Source organism: Chelonia mydas, chromosome 5 (genome assembly GCF_015237465.2).
Source record: "Chelonia mydas isolate rCheMyd1 chromosome 5, rCheMyd1.pri.v2, whole genome shotgun sequence".
Lineage (NCBI taxonomy): Eukaryota > Metazoa > Chordata > Testudines > Cheloniidae > Chelonia > Chelonia mydas.
In genome coordinates this window covers 83,661,069-83,683,176 of record NC_051245.2, presented here as the reverse complement: position 1 = coordinate 83,683,176, position 22,108 = coordinate 83,661,069, and the positions used below count along the sequence as shown (strand labels likewise).

Below are 22,108 nucleotides of genomic sequence, written 5' to 3'. Positions count from 1 at the left end.
TGATGACCACATCATGGCTGAAGGATGTTTCTTTTATAAAAGAAACATGATGCTGGGTATGCCAGAAATCTGAAAAGAACTGTGAACTTTCAGTGTGCTGTGTTGAACTGCAACAAGAAAGCATGTTTCCTTCCTACTTGCTCTTGGACTCTGGATGGAGTCCTAGCACTGGCTAACATTCAGTCCCACACCCTGAGGCCTCAGTTATTCACAGCACCCCCTTCTGGCTTCCAGAACAACGTCCTCAAGTCAGTGTATAAATGATGATGAATTTCTAAACTAGATGCCAAAGTAATACTGTTTGAAGGCAATTTCTTGTGCACATTTTCCCCATTCTAAAGTGACTGGGAGTAGAGCTGAATTTTTTTCCTAGGTTATTTTGAACCTAAGAAAATGAAGATGCAAAAGCCTTTTAATAGTCACTTTTTAGTGTTTTCTAGGCCTCTTGCTACATGTTTTGTGACTTTAGTGGTAAACATTTCATTTCCAAAGCTTAAATTAACAGTATAATGCTGCTGGTGTATTGTCTAAAATGAAGTTAACGTAGGTGAAACTAAAATTATTTCACTACTTGGGTAACATACACTGCAGATTTGTGTGGAATCATTGCAGTAACTTACTGATAGGCCTAACTTCCATTAATAAATATCTGAGTTGTGCTCCAAGGTAACATTTTAGATTTTGTAGTTTTTGATGGCCTGCTTTGCTTTGGAAGCTTCTGGTAGTTTCTGGAAGAGAAACAGACTGGTATATTTGCGTTTGTATAGGTTTTAAGAGATAGTTTAGTGGAATTATATTTCTTGTTTTGGAATTAGGTATGATGTGTCATACTGGCTGTATAAATATTCTACCATTTGCATCTCTGTTACAAAATGTCAGTTGAGTAGAGGTGAGGTCCAAATTAGAAGATCTTTTTGGAATGGGTATTTCTGTCCTCTATACTTCATACAATGGCAGTATTGCAAAATTCAGTTATTCCTTTAACCTCACAAGGTTCTTTATAGTAATATCTGTGAAAGCATTAAAATGTTCTAGTAGTAGCAGGTAAATACTCAGAAGACGGCTGTACATTATATATCAACCACACTTCAAAACTGCTATTAATTTTTTTTATTTTTATATTAAAAGCCTGCACGTGTACTGTGTGTGTTCAAGTCCCCTCTCCTCCTTTGTCCTGTTGATACGCAGCTGCAATCTCATTGCAGAAGTAAAACTAACTTGAATGATGGACTTACATTGCAACTGTTTCAATGTAATGTGAAGTCAAAATGTTTACCAATATAATTTATGTTGGAACTGGATCTTACTCTATAAAGCTAGAAACTAACTTTTCTTGCGGTTGAATAAATTTAGTTCACAGTTGCTTGGTACTGTTGTAGGTATCCTATAAGTCTTTTTGTATACCCTGTACACTTTACAACATGAATTTTTTAGTTGTACAGATGAGTCCTAGCCCAGAATGGAAGTCATTGATTTTTCTCAGTAGTGTTGCATAGGGAATTGGTCTGACCTAGGGATTTGCCCAGAGAATCCTCTCAATTTTCATCTCTTTTTCAAGTACAAATAGAGCAGGTGGGTGCCATTGGAGGACCACTTCTTGTATATTGGGGGTTGGGAGGCAATGAAATATAAAATGCAAGAAGCTGTCAAGATTATTGTGCCTAAAATGCAAAGTATGGTGTTCACTGAAAAGCATAGAACAGAACAATGTGCATCAAGATTTAATATAAATTACTCATAATATAACAATATTGTAAAACAAGACTGAAAGGGGAAGAACATGTAAAACACTTGTTGTTACAGGTAGGCTAGCAGGAGGAGATGAAAAGTGGGAAACTTATAAACTGATTTACTCTCTATTAACGTTTTTATCAGTGGATCTTGGTACAAACAGGAAACCGTAATAGAGTGAGATTCTTCATTTTAGCACAGAGCTTCACAAATGATTAAATGAATTCTGAAGGTAATCGGCTGTTTTAGTTCGTGTACACTTGAACTCCTACAGCTCTTCTGGTTTAGCTGTTCATGTGGGTGTGTGAATAGTACCCTTCCATCATTCATCTTATTTGGTACCTTCCCCCCAGTATTAGCTGCCAAACCCTTCTTGCCATGTTGAGATTTATAAAAATCTTGCTGATGCAATGTCTGTCAAACTTGCTTTAGAATATTTTAATGCATTATAGATAACTTCATTAAATTTGAACTTGTTTTGCCAAATAGGATTAAGATTTTAAAGAACAAGACAGAACAGTTTATCTTTGCCATTAAAGTTGTGCTTTTGGTTTTACTCACAGACTTATTAGGGAGATCAAACTGACTCTGCTTGCTAGTATGGGCAGGAAGGTATTTTGTATATAACAATTTTAGACCATAGCCAAAATATCCTAATGTCAGTGTGTCCAAAGGATGTTATCTGAAAAATGACTAACATGGAGGCTTATTTTGCATCTAGCTGACCTTGTAAAAATGTGTTGGTGCTTTAGAATACCTGAGCGGAAGTAAACTTTCAGATCAAAATGGCTATGAGTGGCTCAATTTTTTTCACACCATATGGAAAGGATTCATCTTTATTCTTATTCTTTGTTCTTATATTATTTTCATTGTGTCACTTTGCATGGTTTTAAACCAGCTACTATATTGGATATGAAAGAAATCTTCTGTAAAAGTCGAGTTAAGTTGACTTACTTTCTCATCTTCTCTTTCTTTTAAGTAGTTGGCATAGACAAGTAGCTTGTACTTAGAAGAAAAATGTTAATCATTCAACTTGCTTTTATGTATGATTTAAAAGATCTCTGGTTATGGCTCCGTGGCAGTCCTGTTTCTTATTATTCTGTTACTAGCTAGTAGTTTCTGCACATTCTTTAACTCAAAGAAACCTACCTAAACAACAACATATTGCATAACAAAAACATGAAGAATCAGAATTCATTTTATGACTAAATGTTTGTATCCTACTCCTCCCTCAACATACAGTGAAGAATGAGATTTTTTTAAAGCCTAGGGATTTGTCAGATATGCCATTAAAGTTTAATACAAGATGTGTCTAAAACCACTAGACTACTTTGAAAATTTCAACCAAGGCATTTACTTGAATTACTAGCAGTATCTAGGACCGCTTTTATCATATGGATGAATGTTATGTATTAAACCAAAACAGGAAGCAAAGTCCTTTAAGCCAGTGTAACTCTGAATTTAAGAATGTAATTGACTCTTCTAAAAGTGAAATTGACAAGTGCTGAAAGTGTTTTCCTGACTGGAGACTCTTTCTATATTCCTCTTCTGTAGTGTATGGTCTGAAACTGGTGTAATTCCATACTAAGTGAGATCATACATATTTCCCTCCATCTACCTTTTAACTATTTATTTATTTATTTTTTAAGTGTAGTGGTACATCCAACTGCCACAGTGCATTAATCACAGGAATGGATGGTGGCAAAAGCTTATATTTTAGAACAGGGATCGGCAACCTTTGGCGCACGGCCAGCCAGGGTAAGACCACTGGTGGGCCGGGCTGGTTTGTTTACCTGCTATATCTGCAGGTTTGGCTGATTGCAGCTCCCACTGGCCATGGTTCGCTGCTCCAGGCCAATGGGAGCTGTAGGAAGTGGCGGCCAGTACATCCCTCAGCCCGCACTGCTTCCTGCAGCCCCGTTGTCCTGGAGCGGCGAACCGCAGCCAGTGGGAGCTGCGATCGGCCGAACCTGTGGGCACAGCAGGTAAACAAACTGGCCTGGCCAGTTACCCTGGTGGGCCGCGTGCCAAAGGTTGCTGATCCCTGTTTTAGAATTATTCTTAGACATGAGGTCCCAGTGTCTGCAGATCTTAGCAAGATGGTTATTGATGTCTGTAGAATCATTTTACATCAATATGAGTAAATTTGGAAAAGACGTGGGGAGTTGTAAGTGAACTATAAAGAGCAACAGTGCTCTGCTACAGTATTTATTTCCCAAAGCATGCTTGAGACATTATAGAGTTGTAGATGAAGTTTTCTGGGTTTGTGAAGGAAGGTGGCAAAACAAGACTTCTCAGTGTTTTCAATTATGTATTTTTCAACTAACTGTTACATTGTTGGAAATTTTTTAGAGATAAATAGAATTTACAGCTTACTATTCAAGAACCTAAGGTGAAGAACCACTGACAGAGTTAAAATAACTTTAATAAAACTTTATTAAACTATTCTGTAATGCTTCTGTATTATCCATCATTGCTGAATGATGTGTACAGTTTAAGGCCTGATCGTGCAAGTGTTTACCGACAAGTGTAGTACTTATTGCCCTGAGAAGTTCCTCAACTTCAATGCAGCCCTGCGTTCAATAGCAAATGTGTGCAGGCTGAGGCACTTAGATTGTAATCTCATTGGAGAAAGGATTGGTTTTGCATTCCCCTCCCCCCATATCAGAGAGGCAGAGAATGATGTTGGCATATTTAATTTTTGTTTTTGTTTTTTATAAAATGGCCTTTTCTGTTCATTGAGTGATCTCATGATAGTGACATCATTACACTTAAATCTGGGAAGAATGTCCTGTTACAGTTACTGGGCTTTCTGCATCTCTGACCTTTCCTGATCTCTTCAAGTTCTCCTCGTGTCCGATCTCACCTTCACTTCTCTCTGGATAGACTCGTGATCTTTACCACACAGAGTTGGCCTTAGGTGTCAGTCCAAAGTACAAACCATGGTTACCTCAGCAGGCCAGAGTTATTTTCTGTACATATAGTTCCGCTCCTCAGAAGTAGTGGCAGTACCCATTTAGTGACCATTGATCTCGTTGGTTCCCATTTAGATAGAGCTTGGAAATACCTGCTGGTAATAGCTCACCTTAAGTGATCACTCTCGTTACAGTGTGTATGGTAACATCCATTGTTTCATGTTCTCTATGTATATAAATCTCCCCACTGTGTTTTCCACTGAATGCATCCGATGAAGTGAGCTGTAGCTCACGAAAGCTTATGCTCAAATAAATTTGTTAGTCTCTAAGGTGCTACAAGTCCTCCTTTTCTTTTTGCGAATACAGACTAACACGGCTGCTACTCTGAAACCTGACACAATTGTTGTGGAACTATTCCTCCTCCAAACTGTTTGTTGAGAGGTTGCTTATCTAGATCCATTATGTTGCTTTCCTGCTTGTTATTCCAGCAGCTCCCTGTTAAACTGTGTTAAGTGATCTTGATATTCCATCCATTCACTTCTCAGCAGTTGAAGATGGTGAAACAATAAAGTTTGGGAGCTACTGAGCTGGACAAATACATTGACACAGGAAACTGGTAACCCAGTTAACTATACAGTAACTTTACCTCACAGACTAGATAACATTCTGTACTCATAAAATTACATATCTGTATTAGATTATTGTATTGCACCTGAACATCAGCCATAGGTATCTTCCTCCCGCCTAGTTAGAATGGAATTTATTTGCACAAACTTGGTAGTCACCCATAAAGTGAAAAAATTGAGCACTTTACAGTAAAATTCATCATGTTTGTTCTAAACTATATATGTTTTAGAGTAGCAGCCATGTTAGTCTGTATTCACAAAAAGAAAAGGAGTACTAGTGGCACCTTAGAGACTAACCAGTTTATTTGAGCATAAGCTTTCGTGAGCTACAGCTCACTTCATCGGATGCATGAGGAAGTGAGCTGTAGCTCACAAAAGCTTATGCTCAAATAAATTGGTTAGTCTCTAAGGTGCCACTAGTACTCCTTTTCTTTTTGCTAAACTATATATGAAGCTTTCCTGGACTAACATAGCTGCCTTCTTGTTTTTTCTGTAATCCCACATTTTTGCTTTTTCACCATATCTTGGATTCTTTCTTCTGAAACAGATGTAGCTGTCTGTCTCCTTTATATTGTTTCAGACAATTTCTCTCAACTTTGAATCCTACAAAAATGTAAAAATAACTTACTATCTCGTTTCAGACTTTCTTTCCATCCTCAGAAACACAATCAAAGGGTAGAGAGAGGTATCTGATGCTAAAAATGAGTTTTGATAGCCTTTTAGAAACGAATTCACACCTTTCTTCTCAAAACCCTATGGTTAGAGAGGTTTATTAATGTAAGACGTAATATTTTTGTCACTTTCGTAACATCTTCTGTTGCATAACCACCGTGTTGTCTAACCAAACTTAGAGCAGACCTAAGTAACTTGGTAGTAAAAATCATTGGTGGCCAAGTTGATCATTGCATTTCCTGTGTGATAAATCTAAAGAAAAATGGCAGAGTAGACCAGGCTATTGAATATACATCCTGACAAGTGGTAGTACATAGTGGCAAGAGGTGTGAACTCCTTTTTTCCCTTTTACTTTGTGTCCCAAATAATACTAAATCCAGTTGAACTCTGAAAAGTGAAAATGTAAGAATGACACCTACTTAATAGAAAGTTCTCTGTTTTGTAATTTTGGATGCATATGCTTGCTCTATGGCCTGACTTCCAATAGTCATGAGCACTGGCAAATCCTGTTGAAGTCCATGTGAACGTCAGGTGTTCAGCATCTTTGAAAATCAGGCCATTGGTGACTAAAAATATTTTATGATTGCTGGCATTGCAGAGCCAATACATCAACAGAAGTGTGAGCTGGATTCTATTCTAGCTCATGAGTAAACAGAATTGTTAACTTCAGTTCCAGGGTTAAAATTGTCCCTCAGTTATGTCTGGCATTGACTTGCCTACATATAAAAAGTACAGAATTTGCACCACAATAACTTTACTACTACAGATAATTAAACGGAAGATCACAGCTTTAAAAACAAAACAAAAAACATACTTTCCGATGAAGTGAGCTGTAGCTCACGAAAGCTCATGCTCAAATAAATTGGTTAGTCTCTAAGGTGCCACAAGTACTTCTTTTCTTTTTGCGAATACAGACTAACACGGCTGTTACTCTGAAACCTATTCACTTTCTGAATGGTTACCCCTTTATGATTACGTAGAACCTACTGTAACAAAGATGGGAGCATACTTACCTATATTTTTGGTTAATTTTCCATTTGACACTGTTTTATGGACAGTCAGTTTCACTGTTTCCTGTGTTGCTGCTGTATCAGACTTGCACAAACAATACAAAAAAGCACACTTTTTTTTTTTAAGCACACAGAAATTGGCAGGGGCACTTGAGGGGGAACATAATACCTGAGACAACTTCTGAATTTTTTTAAGTAACTAGATTTCTAATTGATTGAAATACAGCCTTAAAGTGACAGTCTTCACAAAACTTGAATTTCTGCATTTTTTTTCAACCAGACTTCTCTTCCCCCCTCCCCCCCCCCTTACTGTAATGTAAAGAGAGATGCCTGTGAGACAGGTATGAACCATTTCAATTTGGGGCTTGTAGGCACTATTGTAATATAGATAATTAAGCAATTGACTTCACCAAGGTAGCAATGGGTACATGGGACTGGTGAAGCAGTGGCCTGCTCTTGTGTGCACTCAGGCTGAGCCTGCAGAAGTCCTGAGAAAAGAGGGAGAAGGGAAAACTCACAAGCTTAGGGGAAAAGGGAACCACTCTTTTTATTTGTTTTTTAAAGTACAATTTTCTTGAAACACTGTCCAGTTCTCTCTCTTCTGAGTCCTTTTCCCTCCTCCCCCAGTACTCTGTGATCTAGTAGTTTGTAGGACATGTTTTGTTTCAAGTGCCCGAAGGTGATGAACAACAACAAAAAGGGTATTTGGTCTTTTTAACATCAAGATAGTTATCTTGATATAAAATCTTAGAGGAGACAAGGCACAGATAGTTTTGACCTAGCTGAGGTCAATTCCAGCTGGGGAGTACAAAACTGACCTCAGCTCCCTACAATGATGTAAAAACTATCCGTGCCTTTTGTCTTCTCTAGGATTTGAGATAGGTGCCTTTTTACATGGTTGGCTTTTTTTTTTTTTTTTTTTTTTTTTTGTAGTGAAGACATAGCCTTAGTCATGCAGAAGCAGGAAGGAAGAAAAACTACAAACTTTAAGGGGAAAAGGAATGCACATTTCTTCTTCTTATTCTGACCTTGCCCAGAAAAAAATTCCAGAGAAAACAACACTCTTAGAATGGAGAACCCCCTCCAATTGTTGAGTCCTTGACTTTATTCTTTTCCTTTTCAAGTCCACTTCTTAAAGGTTTAATTTATTTCACTGCAGGCAGGCTTTTGGTTACTCTGCTTGTCCTTGAGGAGCTGTTTCTGTAGACAATTTATTCACAAACTGTCTTTTTTTTTTTTTTTTTTTTTTTTTGGAAAGATTACGAAGTTGAAAGTTACAGCATGCTAAAAAGTGTCCAAGTCTAGCGTCTTATAAAGTATTGTTTTGTTGGAAAAGGCTATTAAATGTAATTACGTTTCATGAAGACTTAATGTAGTCCATGAAAGTTGGTATCTTGCTTTTTGAAAAACTGCACTTTTTCTGTGTGCATTCTCTCAGGTGTTTGGTTGGCTGGCTCTTGCTCATGCACTCAGGGTCTAACTGATTGCTGTATGTGGGGTTGGGAAGGAATTTTTCCCCAGGTCAGGCTTGGTAGTGACTTTGAGGGGTTTTCGCCTTCCTCTACAGCGTGTGAATGCAGCTTATTTGCCAGGATTATCTGTGTATATCTTATTTAATCATTTCCTTGCCATTGCAGGGGACGCAGGCGTTTGTGCGCCTTCATCCCACGTATTTTCTTATGGCACATAACAGTCTTCTGTAATGCTTCGGTTCAACTTCAGTCATTGGGTTTAGTGGGGCGAAGGGTTGTTGAGTGGTTGGTAGCCTGTGATATCCAGGAGATCAGACTAGTGATCTAACAGGCTGTGTCTACACTACCACTTTCAGTGCTAAAACTTTTGTCGTTCAGGGGGTGTGAAAAAATACCCTTCTGAATGACAAAAGTTTTAGTCTTGAAAAGTGCCAGTATAGACAGCGCTTTATTGCCAGGAGCCATTCAATAAAGCGTGTCTATGCTACGCGATGTGGGTAGTGTAGACGTATCCTTAGTCTCTTCTGGCCTTACACCTCCATCCAGAGTCAGAGTTTAATACAGCATTGGGCCTCTGATCACAGGTGGAGTTTGTGTTCTGTTGCTCTTGCCCCCAAAAACCTTGAGGGAATTCCCTGATGTGTATTAGTGAAGCCATGCATATACGTCAATATTAAACTTACATGGGAATATTTTCACTCCCTAAATAAATCACTTCTTTCCTTCTCACAGTTCAATAAATCATTTCCCACAAAATATTTCTAAACAGTTTTGCCCCATGCTCATGACCTACCATCTTTGTTGGACTGTTTTGCTACCACTGTCTTCCTGAGTGCATGTATATCCTCCACCATCTAGCCCCCCAAACTCCTCAACAAAAATAGCAACACTTGGGCCTATCTGTTCCTTGCTTCCCTACATTCCTTCCAAGAAGGAGCAATTGGTTCTCCAGCTTTACTTTCCTGGTCAGAATATATACTCATCCTGGACATGTTGACTTTTTTTTTCAAACCCTAGGGGAAAACTGTTTACTTGTAAACTGAGCAAATGTGATAACTTGAGGCACGATAAATAAGTAACCATACACTATCGCTGCTTCTCATTTTCCTGAGAATAAACGCTTTTATGGAGCATTCAGAGTTTAATTAGTAAACAGTTTTAATTTGAATTTTCTTACCCTTTATGGACTGTAATACTGGTTAATAGTTAAGAATTTTCATTTCTTTCTGTTCTCCATCTACAATTCATTAAATTTTTGTTCAAAAACTGTATTCCATTCATATTCCAAGTTTATCCAGTAAACTAATTTTTGTTAACTGAAGCTAGATGTATGCTTGTTACAAATTCTGAAAATACCAACACAATCAGTTCAAGGTTTCATTTTCTGTCCCTTGAGCCTGCAAAAATTTAAGTACATGCTAAGTTGTTGTGGCTACTTGCAAGCTTAAAGTTACTTACATGTGTAAGTCTTTGCAGGATTGGGGTTCAGAGGAACAGTGTTAAATGTTATGATTACAATGAGCGGAATATTGTGCTATTCTCTAAATTTGGCAGAAACGTAGATTACACAATGAACATGCTATTTATAACCATGGTATTTCATATTCTAGAAACTTTTTAGTCAGATATGTCAAGTAAAACATTTTCACAATGGGGGTTGTTTTTATGTAAAAATCTACGTTTATCTAAAGTAGTTAAGATTCATCAAATAGTGAGTTATGACTGTTAACTCATGAATTTTTGCTAGTCTCTAAGTTCACCTGGAGATGGTTTGTTCCTCTGATCTCTGCAAAGATACAGTTAAAGTGGGTGGAAGAGTTCCTTTCCATGTTCATTTTATTCATTTTTTTTCTTCTCATGGGACTGATCCTGTAAAAACTTACATAGTAGTTAAGCACATATGTAAGTTTTTACAGGCTCAAGACTGCAGGTAGTACTGATAACTTCCCCTTTGCCTTTGGACAATCTTTGGAATCTCTTTAGTTCAGTTATGTATTGAATTGCATAATAGAAAATGTCTGCCCTTTCACTACTGATAATACTTAACAAGATCACTTTGGTTAGTCTCTAAAAAGTGAAGGAGACTTCTTCCTTGTTGGTAGTGTTAACTTTACTTGATTTTGGGGGGAGGGAGAAGGGGATGGGTTATAGAGTTGATACTCAATATGACTTCTTTTCTAGATGGTTAGCTTTATCCATTCAGTGCTGCTTGTAATGAGCTGTAGAACTCTTAAAACATGAAAATAGGATTTTAGTTGTCAGCCATTAATGATAAATGTGTTATCAGTTGGACTAGAAATTGATCAGCCAGATATTAATAGGTTATAAAAAGGGAGTTGTAACTCCTTAATAATAGCTTATATTTATATAGCACCTTTGATCCAGAAACATTCAAACATGCTTTAGAGTTGACTATACACATAAAAATTAAACATGGTAGCAGTACACAAACTTGAGGAGAGGAGTTAAGTATAACTTCTTTAACTGAAATTACAGGATTCATTCTAAGTACGTAAATCATGAGTAGCCAACTTGAAATCTGACTAGCAAATTCCCTCCTGAGAATAGTGGAGTGTGATATACTAATGACATGAGTGGTTATGGTTTAGGATTTTATTTGATCTGAAAGATTATTAATATATCCTCAGTACTCTAAGAAGAAAGTGACACCTACTGGGTCCAGTACATGCAGTGTCCTTTAAAACATTGAGATTTTTTTTTCTTAGTCTTGGTCTCTTCTTGGCCTCTTATTCAAGTACCAAGTAGGCCTGACACAGCTAAGTGAAAGAATTTGAGGTGGAATGGTTACTGTGATACAGAAAAGGAAACTTTTTTAACTCCTACTTGAGCCAAAGTAATGAACTGAGACGGAACTTGATGTTTCTTCAAGTATTTTCATCAAGATACTGAAGACGATGATTTCTTTCTTTGACAGGGTTACTGGTCTAGTGGATGTGGAGAAGCAGTGGACCTAATATATCTTGATTTTTATTAAGGCTTTTGACACAGTCCCACATGACATTCTCCTAATCAAACTAAAGAAATATGCTCTAGATGAAATTACGATAAGGAAGTGCCCAGCTAGTTTAAAGACTGTACTCCGAGTAGTTATCCATGTTTCACTATCAAAGTGGGAGGGCATATCTGAGGGGGTCCCATGGGAGTCAGCCCTGGGTCCAGTACTAGTCAGTATTTTCATTCGTGACTTGATAATGAAGTAGAAAGTATGCTTATAAAACTTGCAGATGGCTCCAATGTAGGAGGGATTACAAGCACTTTAGAGGACAGGATTTTAGAATTAAAAAGGGTCTTGACAAATTAGTGAACTTGTCTGAATTCAACAAGATGAAATTTAATAAAGACCAGTGAACTTTCCTTCACTTAAGATGGAAAAATCAAATGTGCTACTACAAAATGGGCCATAACTGGCTAGGTGGCAGTAATGCTGAAAAGGATGTGTGGTTGTGTTCTAGTACCCAACGTGCATGAATAATTATTCTGCAATAATTTATAAAAAAAAGTTCCTGTTCTTTGGATCAGTGATATGGTTATGAAAGGTCATTATGCAGATGAACGTTTCAAGAGGTCCTTGTGATTGTCAGATTGAAACAGACTAGAAGCTTGAGTGAATTTCTTTTGAAATTTACATGTATTTGTACATACATAATATAAATATTTATACTGGTTGATACCAATACACTTCTTTGTTTTAAAGTTGACTTTTAAGTTTTATCCAGCTTTGTTTGACAGTAGTCTGCTCTTTATTTCTCTTATAGCTGACTCTTAAGCAGTGGGTTGTTCCACTGGATTGTTTTTTTGTTTTTGTTTTTTTTAATATTTAACCTCAAATTAACTTTCTTTGGATCATTCTGTTCCAATTTAATCCTTGGTTTAATCTGGGAGAAAGACACTTTTCCATAGGGACAGCAGATGGTAAATTGTCCAGTGCCTTAGCCAAATCTTCTTGAATGTGGCTGTGGTATTAATTATGAGGGACGTAAAGCAAATAGGAAACTATTAAATTTTCATTTTACCTAAGTGTTAATGGTTTGCTTTACTGTCAATGATCCTTTAAAGTAATATTCGAACAACTAACACTTTTTGGGACACATCCTTTGCAGGAATTGCATTTGTTTTTGGTGTCATACACCCCCAGACATCTGGGGTGGGTTCCTGAAAATTAATGGATAAGTTTTGTATGTCTGTCTTGGACGTGAGGGGGCGGGGAGGATGTCATTCTTGTGCTGAAATTAAGTAGTTCACTCTTTCCCTCATTGTATTTGGATCTGTTTATGTCTTTTCTTTCATCCTCATCCATGTTATCCATTTTCCTTTTTCTCACATTACCATCCTCCGGCCTCATTTCCTTTTTTGTGCTGGCATCCAGCTTTTTTTCCTTTCAAATTAGACTTTATGTGGCAGTGACTGGTTAGAGTCTCAGTGCTGTCTACACGAGAGAATTAAACTATTGATAACTGGAACCAGTGGGATAACATTGAACTAAGTGCCCACAGTACACAGTGCACAAATTATTCATAGTGGTTTGATTTAAGCCTTGTACTATGTCCACGCTTTCTCTTTACTTTGCTATTTCAGTAGCACTGTTTTTGAGTATCCATTTCACAACTATTGGTAAAGTTATCTTCAGTGTCTGCTTGTAGGAGGCTTAGGCCCTTGTGCAATCCAAGGAGAAATGTAGAAGAGGTCAGTCAAACTCTCAAGTCTCTAGGATCAGTTATAATTTTTAGACAAGGCCTGGAAAACGATAAGCTAAATTTTCAGCTCTTGCTCTATGCTCAGCAGGAAAGTTTCTGTTGGAGCTTTTTAGGCACGGTGAATTGATTTAAATCAGTGATATAAATCAGCAAGTGGAAAGCCTCAATTTAAATCATTCTTTTGATTTCTGCTTCAGTTATTTTCTAAAAAAAGGTGCATTCTCATTGGCACAGGGTGGATTTGATTTAAATCACTAGTAAGGAAGACTCGATTTAATCATGGATTTCTACATGAAAGTGCATTCTTGTTGGTTGTTATAACCTTAATACATATTCTTCACAACTCAGAGATAGATGTAGGTTTCATTTTTAGAAAGTACACACTATACATTTTTAAACTGATTTATTTTGAAAACTTTTCAGATGAGTTTTACAGTTATATCAAAAAATGAATGATTGGTTATTTCATTTACCAAAAGTATTGGAGCAGATAGTTCATCTCCCAATGACTTCATAAATATGTCCAATTCAAAAGGTTAATCATTAATATTTGGAAGATTTTCTTGCCATGCTGTATTAGGAGGAGAACATCACCAGACAGACATTTAAATTGTTTTATTTAACTAAACCAACAACATTGTGTATTTTGGATTTTTCTTCTTCAACAGCAAACATATAATATTTTAACAAAGCAAGCATATGAATTTTTGAATTTAGTTAATCATTCAGGTTTTTTTTAAAATAAGGTTTGTTTTTGTTAAAATTGTTTTTAACTGAAATAGTTAAAAGAAATATTTAAAAAAAAAACCCAAAACATTAAACCAACCGTGTCAGCCAGGTCAACATGAGAAACTTTAAAATATTGGCTTCTGCAGCTTACCTAGTCATCTTCACCTTCATTTTCCTGTTTTTTCATAATCTGGAAAAGACAAACAAGTTTTCCTGCTTTTTCAGGTTCCAAACGATTTCTCAATTTGGAATGAATTGGTCCAAAGGAAGAAAATATTCTTTCTACACCAGTAGAAGAAGCTACTGCTGTTAAAAGTGAGATTATCACTTCAACAGTCTCTGAATCCAAGTGCTTATGTGACTTCCACCACTTCCCTGGTGTGACTTTCTTTAAAACATGATCAGCAAACATGTATTTCTTGAATGATTCATCCTTAGCTCTGAAGTTTAGTATAGTGGGATGATTGCTGGATGTCCATGTCATAGCCAACTCCTCTTCTTCAGCAGTTAAGGTTTGACCCTTTGACAGAGTATTGAGAATTTTTGCCAGAAAATGAGCTGGAGACAGTGCTTGTCCCATTCATTTTTTTTAATGCTTGTAATTTAACTTGGTCATTGCATATTTCTCTTTTTAAGATCTCACTCAGTTCCTTCCAAATTTCAACAGCATCAGCAATAAAAGAGCTATTTCCCTGCATTTTGTTCAAGGCTACAGAAATAGGCTTCAGGGTACTCGGCATGTGTTCAACATTTCTCTTAAGCCCAATGTTGACAACTTTGGTTGTGACCGTGCCATCTATTTTTTTCATGATTTTGTTCACAAACTGTCATCAGATTAGGCCAGTTCTTGATACTGTGTTCAAAACAGTCCACTACTGAGTTCCATCGCACGTCTTGTGGGAGAGTTAGCATGGTTCCTCCCACTTTTTCAGAGCAGCTGCTGCAAAGTGGTTGTTACGGAAGTATTTTGGAATTTCAACAACATTATCCTTTATTTCTGGAACACTGAAGTCTTTGGCTAGGAGGTTCATGAAATGAGCACTGCAACTGTATGTTAGCTTGGGACTCTCTCCTAAATTTCTTCTCATCTTGGATACATTTGCAACATTGTCTGTGATCAAGCTGCATACTAGACATTGGATTTTTTTTCACAGTTTGTTATAGCTTCTACTGCTACTTCTTGTAAGTATTCTGCTGTGTGTGCATTTCCTGAAGTATCAGTTGTTTCTGTCAGGAAGGCATTCCCTTCTTCTGTTGTCACACAAGCACATACAACAGGATCACTGTGGACATTGCTCCACCCATCAAGATTCAGGTTAACAATTTCAACCTCTAGACCTCTTGCACACTGCTCAATTTCTCTTTCATACACTTTATCCAGCAATTTGCCTGCGACATCTGCTCTGTTGGGTGGACTGTATCCTGGTCTTAATGACTGAACCCTGTTAAAACAGTGTGGGTTCTCAATCATATGGAAAGGAGAGTTTATTGCATAAGCAAACCAGGCAAATTTTTCATCAATTACCTCTTTTTGTAATCTGCTGGTTCTTATCACAAATTTATCTGTGGTTGTTCCTGGATGATGGAGATTTTTTTTTCTTTTTGCTACAGGTGATATACTGTGGCTGTGTGACATACATGATTTGACCTGAAACGCTATCATTGGCAGATAACTCTGAAACTGTAGAAAATGATGGTGATCTTGAAGGTGGATAGTCTTCAGAATCCTGTATGTTGAGGATGGATTCTCCTAAACAAAATAAGTCAGTGCAGTTATTTAATTATTATTACCATAGTGCTCATTTAGTAGTACTCACTGCATTCACTGACACTCAGTACTACTTTAAAGGTGAAATTGTAAAAGGAAGATCTGCCTATTTCAGCTATTTATTTTTTATCACAACTGCATCTAAAATGATAGTGCCATAGAGTAACAACTATATTTTTTGCTTAAACGTGAGAATTCAAGAATAGTTCAGAAGGAAGACAGGCAGTCCTTAAGAAAAAAGTATGAAATAAAAAGTTTACCAACCTGAAGATCCTGCATGTTCAGACATGTTCCTTTCATCAACTTCAACACAGCTTTCTCTTGAGAAGCAACACTTTTCATGATGTTATTTCATTCAGGCAACCAGGCCTTGCTTTTCTTTGTTGCACTGTTTGCACGCTTGCCTGTCTTACCCACAGGTAGAGGAACTTCATTAGAATATTCCCAAACTGGGTCTCTCTTACTGCCTGCTGCCATTACAGGTCTTCCCTTCTAGTGAGAGAATGGTATGGTGGATCTCAAATCAATGAAGGCTACACTCAGAAAGACCTCAAGACTTCTGGAATATGTTGCTCAAACAGATTCACTTTTGTTTCTACTGCCTGTCCCTCCCTTTTCACATTTATCTTCTCCTTGTCCAGATCTATTTTGCCTCCAATAATCTTCTATTCATTGAACGTTTTGAAACTTGGCACTTTTAGAGAGAGGTAAGGGATTGACTCTGTGTACACAAATTTGCAGAGGGACACTAGGGTTGAGGTCTGTTATTTCTCACCTCTATATATTTATTTAAAAACATTTTTGTTGTTAACAAGCATGTTATCTCTGGAGACACAAATCCACCGTTTGAGAACTGCAAAACTAAGCATGTTTGATGGTATCTTCTAGACTGAGCACTGAGTCCCATTGTGTAGATAGAACGATTAACCTAATTAATCTATACGGCAGTCCCTGAAACCCCATAAAATTGGGTCCCTAATCCATGAACTATTGGCACTCATTTACAAGACTTTTCTTAAACATTTACATGAATATATTGTCTCCTACTATAGAATTAGAATTTATAATCCCTATTCCATGGTGAGATATCTTTGAGCTATAATGTATCTTCATCTTTAGATCGGATTTTGTTTCATAAAATGGTTTTTGAGGGAAAAAACCCATTTTTTTTTTTTAAATCATTGATTTTTATCCACCCTGCATTGGCAGATATTTAATGATTAAATCATGTTGACTTACAACTAAATAGAGCCTTTACACTAGATTTGGTATATCTTTTTGCTATCTTGGGGAATACACTATAATTCTGCTTAAATCAATCTAATTATATTGTTTAATATATTTCAGATTCTTATTGAACATATTTAGTATGTTAGAAAATGGTGAATTATATATTTTGTTTACTAGATAATTAACTCCTTGCTTATGATTTGTGTCAAGCTGCATTAGGTTGGTAATGGGAAGTTAAATACAACATATACATATTTTATTAGACAAACAGTCTTAAATGTTTTGGATATATAAACTTCTCCTACCAAAAATTTTCACCTTTACGACTAAATGATTTATTAAAGGAACAGAGAGATTAACTGTAGTCATTGACTTAAACTGGTCATTTCAGGTCAGCCTGAGAAAACTTTCAAATGAGCCTAAATTAAAGTGACTGAAGTTTTAAGTTCCTACTTGCCTAAGTCTCTTGAAAATGAGACAACTGTCCCAAGTTCCTTAGGCAGTCTTTCAAACCTTTAAAACTAGTAGATCTCCCTCCTCATTTATATTCATAGACTAGAGGACAAAGAGGTATTTTTGTCTTTTCAACTCCCAAATAATTAACCTCAACTTTGAAATGATTAGTCCAAATGAAGAAAATATTCTTTTTGTGCCTCCAGGAAAGGCTACTGCTGTCAACAGTTGGAATAACACTTCAACAAGCTTTGGTTCCAGGTGCTTAGCTAGTGACTTCTACCGGTTCAGTGGTATGACTTCCTTTAAAACATCTGCAAACATATACTGCTTGAATGGCACATCTCCAGGCCTGAAATTTATTATGGTTGGCATGATTGATGGGTACTTGTTAGATGCCCATGTCATAGCAATAGCATCTTCTTCAGCAGTTAGGCATCTTCCCTGGTACTTTGGGTTGAGAATATTGGCAGGAAAATGAGATGGAGTAAGTGTTTGATCCATATACTGTCTGCAATTTAACTTAGTTGTTGGGTATTACTTTGTTCAATGTATTTTTGAAGTGCTTTCCAAATTTCAACAGCATTAGCAATACAGAACCAAACTTTCTGCAGTTTGTCCAGGGCTATAGAAATAAGTTTCAGAATATTCAGCATATCTTCTATGTTTCTCTTTGGTCTGATGTTGATTACTTTGGCTGTGGTAGTAGTTCCATCTATTTTATGATTTTCTTCACAAATCATCAGAATAGGCCAGTTCTTAATAAATAGCTCAAAACAATCAAGCACTGAATTCCATCGTACATCTTGGGGGGAGAATTACATTGGATTCTCCTGCTCTCTTCAGTGTAGTTTAAGCGAAGTGGTTGCTATGGAAGTATTTTGTAGTTTCAACATTTTTCTTTAACCCTAGAGTTGTACTTAAGCTTTTGCTAAAAGATGTGTCAAATGAGCACTTCATGCAAGTCATAAATTTCAGATTCCCTTCATTATCTTTGTAGATTTCTTGTCTGTGACAAAGCCACGCACTTGACACTTTAACAAACTGTGTAAACAAAAATTATAGTTTTTACTGCTACTTGTAAGTATTCCCCTGTATGGACATTTCCTGATGTATCCGTTTTTTCTGTAAGATAGACAACCACATCCTCTGTCTCACAAGCACAAATTACAGGATCACTGTGTACAATGCTCTTCTCATAAAGACTCAGATTAATGAATTTCCCATCAATGTTTTTGCATGCCATTCAATTTCCTTCTCATACACTGTGCCCAGGAACCGTCCAGCAATATCTGGGCTGTCGTAATGATTGTCAATGTTAATGAAATCTTTGGACCTGAACTAGACAGAAGGGAGAATTTGTTGAATATAAGAACCAAGCAATCTTCTCATCTGTGGAGTCTTGCTGGAATTTGCTGGTCCTGATTTACGAGCTCAGCCATGATTTTACTGATGATGGAAGAGGGTTTTTGTTTTGTTTTTATACAGGTAATTTACTGTCTGACATATGTTTAGTTACAGCACTGCTAGTATTACCAGCAGATTACTCTGAGGTTGTAGATATTGCAGATGATGGATATTCTTAACACCTTATTTCTAAATTGGGCCCTGAAACAGAATGATTTTTTAAAAAGTCACTTTCACTCGCTGAGTATATTACTCAGTGCATTGCTTTTAAAAAATGAGATGGTAAATGAAAGATTCCTCCTACTGCAATTGTTTATACCACTGTTGAAGTGATATGATTTATTCTAAACCCAGTTTTATAGGGAAAATAATAATACATGTTTTAAACGTTAATTCATAAGTGCCTAATAAAACTTTTAAACAGGACGTTTTCACCAGGTCATTTGATTATATCGAACAATAAAAAAATCAGTGTAGAAGTTCAGTAGTAACAGTAGAAACATAATTGATAAATACTCCCACAAGAAACTAACATGCTAAGTATAGTAGAACCCCATTTATCTAAGTTTCCATTATCTGGTTCTCCGTATTAACCAAACTGGGGGGCTGGGTTTGGGCTGTCCGCCCCGGGCAGCCATTTGGCAAATGTTTTTTGTTTCGTTTTTTTACCCGGAGTTACAGGAATTTCTTGAATTATTCCCCAAAAGGGTCTTTTTTACGATCCGCAGTTGTGGCGGTTCAATGACAAGACGGAACACAGCTTTTAGCAAGCAAGCGAGCTGGTCTGCTAACGGGCTGCTGCCTGTCAGCTTTCCATCTTCCCTTTTATTATATCTCTCCCCCCTGTGCATTACATACTTCAACCGCAAAAGGACACAACAAAGGAAATATGACTTCGATTAACATTCTTATTTACCAGCCTCTATCTACTACAATCCTAGTTCTCAGGCCTTGAGCCCAGGCCAAAGAAGCTTCCCATGGTTACTGTCCTTTAATTGACTTCCCATGGTCCATGTCCGGTCCATGTCCTTGGATAGAGCAATGTGTGCATTGCTCCTACACAACAGTCAGGGTGTGCCCTGACTGTTTCCAGGTGGATGAACTAAACATGAACCCTTCATCCCCCCCGTTTTTTGTTTATTTATGCTCGGCCATCTCATGGTAGCCATCAATTTGCTTTTGCAAGCAATTTAACTCCCAGACAGACAAGGACATAACTCGGGGAGCCTGCCAGGGCGGATCTCTACAAAGCCTTAGCAAAGAGCGAATACATTGTACACAGCAGCAGCAAAAAATAAGCCCAACAATCACAAACACAGCATAACCGAAAAGTTGTCGCAGCCATCCTAGAGAGGGCAGCCAACCTGTAAGCCAATTCCAAAAGCCCTCGAACCCCAGATCTTGGCATATGTGTGCCGTAAGATTGGCCAATTCGGCCAGTCTAGTTTCTATGGAACGACTATTATCAGTTAAATTAAAACAACACATATGCCGAAACGTGGAACAGCCTAGATGTTTCAAGAGCAGAAAATCAATGGCTGCTCTGTTATCCAAAATTGCATCCCTTAATTCGTTTTGCTCTGTGTTAAGTAGGGCAATTGCCTTGGATGTTGTATTAATTGCCTTGGCCGCAAAGCACGCCAGGGCATTCAAAGTTCTGGCTGTATAAGTGGCAAGCCCAGGGATCCCAACAATAGAGGCCGCTAAGGCGGTATACTCAGCGCGGCTAAAAAGCGCGACATCTGCAACACAATCTTCTGAAAGGGGTACACTTCTTTTACTGCGCTTTTGGCCGGCAAAAGGCAAAATAAGTGTCATTCTACTAAGACAGCAAAGGGTGCCATCGCTTAAATTTGCAGGAATATAACTAGAGGTGCGTGAGCCACAGGTAAAAAACCACCCTGATGGTAGGATGATATGGCCATAATTGTACAAAACTTTCACAGCGTGGGAACAGTTTAAAAGGGGTTGAGAAATTTGCCGACAGCCCAAGGACACCTTTGTACTAGTGCAGTTAACCACACGCGCACAGGTGACATTGTTGGCCCCGGCCGGGTACGGTGTGTGGAGGGATATGGCCATGTGAGGCAAAGTATAGTTGGCTGGGCCCCAATCAGCCGTGCCAGAGTACTGGGAAGAGAGATTCGCGTAAGCAGCGAGCATCGTCTCATTCCCTATTTCCTCAGGGTGATGACATACTGGAATAAGGCATGTACCTAACAATTCTCCGGCTGCTACAGAATCAGATAAACAAAAGTGGGTAACATTTGCTATTGAAGCCAATCTTTCCCATAGGTTATATGTCATTCGGGCCCATAACGGAGGAAGCGCTCCCGAGCCAACCCCTACAGGAAATAGCAGGCACAAAAGGCATACAATCAGTACAGAATTAGCAGTGATTTGGGTGAGAATCGCCACAAACAAGGTCTCAGGAGTCTCTGGCTGTTGATTTGCTGCCAGTCTTCATTGAGCCGCGGTGACCAATGCTTTTACCGCTCCCCATGTCACGGGCTGGCTTGGGATGCTACGCCTCTTCCGTTTCCGTCCCGCCGGTGTCGACCCGGGAGCACCGCGTTCTCCTCCAAGGTCAGCTGAAACTCCGGTATGGGGTTTGACAGCCCCTGGTGCCATGCCATGCTGTTTCAGTGCCGGTCGCACACACCGGGCCGGAACCCACAACGGTCCTGCAGGGAGAGACACAGCAGCATATCCCCGACCCCAAGTGATTAGAGGTACTGGGCCCAGCCACTGCGGATCGGGCAGCTGACGGTAATAGACATGCAGTTTTTCCAGTACCTCGGATTTGTGAAAATGCCGATCCGCAGGGGTCTGCTGATCTGCGTTCAGCATTAAATTATTTAAAGTAAACAAAAGGACATGCATTTGTTGCTGAATGTTTCCTAAGGTTCGGAGACGCAGCTCCCCTTGTTTTGTTTGTCGAGAAAGGTGTTTAGCGTGCGATTGGCACGTTCAACAATGGCTTGGCCCGTGGAATTATAAGGGATCCCGTGTTTAAGACGGACGTCCCATCGGGCACAAAAAGTGGAGAGGGCTGTGGAGCAATAGGCTGGGGCATTATCCGTTTTTATCTGGCTCGGGCGACCCATAACAGAAAAACAGCCTAGCAAATGGTGAATAATTTTGGGAGTGGCTTCCCCACGCTGTGGGGTTGCCCAGAGGAACCCCGAATAAGTATCAACGGAAACATGTAAAAACGAATAGGGGCGGAATTGTGGCACGTGAGTGACATCCATTTGCCACAGCTGATTCGCTGTGGTACCTCTGGGGTTAACGGCGTAAGAAAAGGTAGGGGCAGCAGCGGCACAGTGGGGGCAGGAACGAACAATAGAACGTGCATGAGCAGCAGGAATGTGAAACTG

At 38.3% G+C, this 22,108-nt stretch overlaps 1 protein-coding gene across 23 annotated transcripts in view; it reads left to right on the top strand.

Moving 5' to 3' along the window:
• The window catches only part of SPIN1 (spindlin 1), a 119,658-nt gene that overhangs the window by 2,581 nt on the left and 94,969 nt on the right, over nucleotides 1–22,108 (top strand). The gene's annotated exons all lie outside the window — the stretch shown is intronic.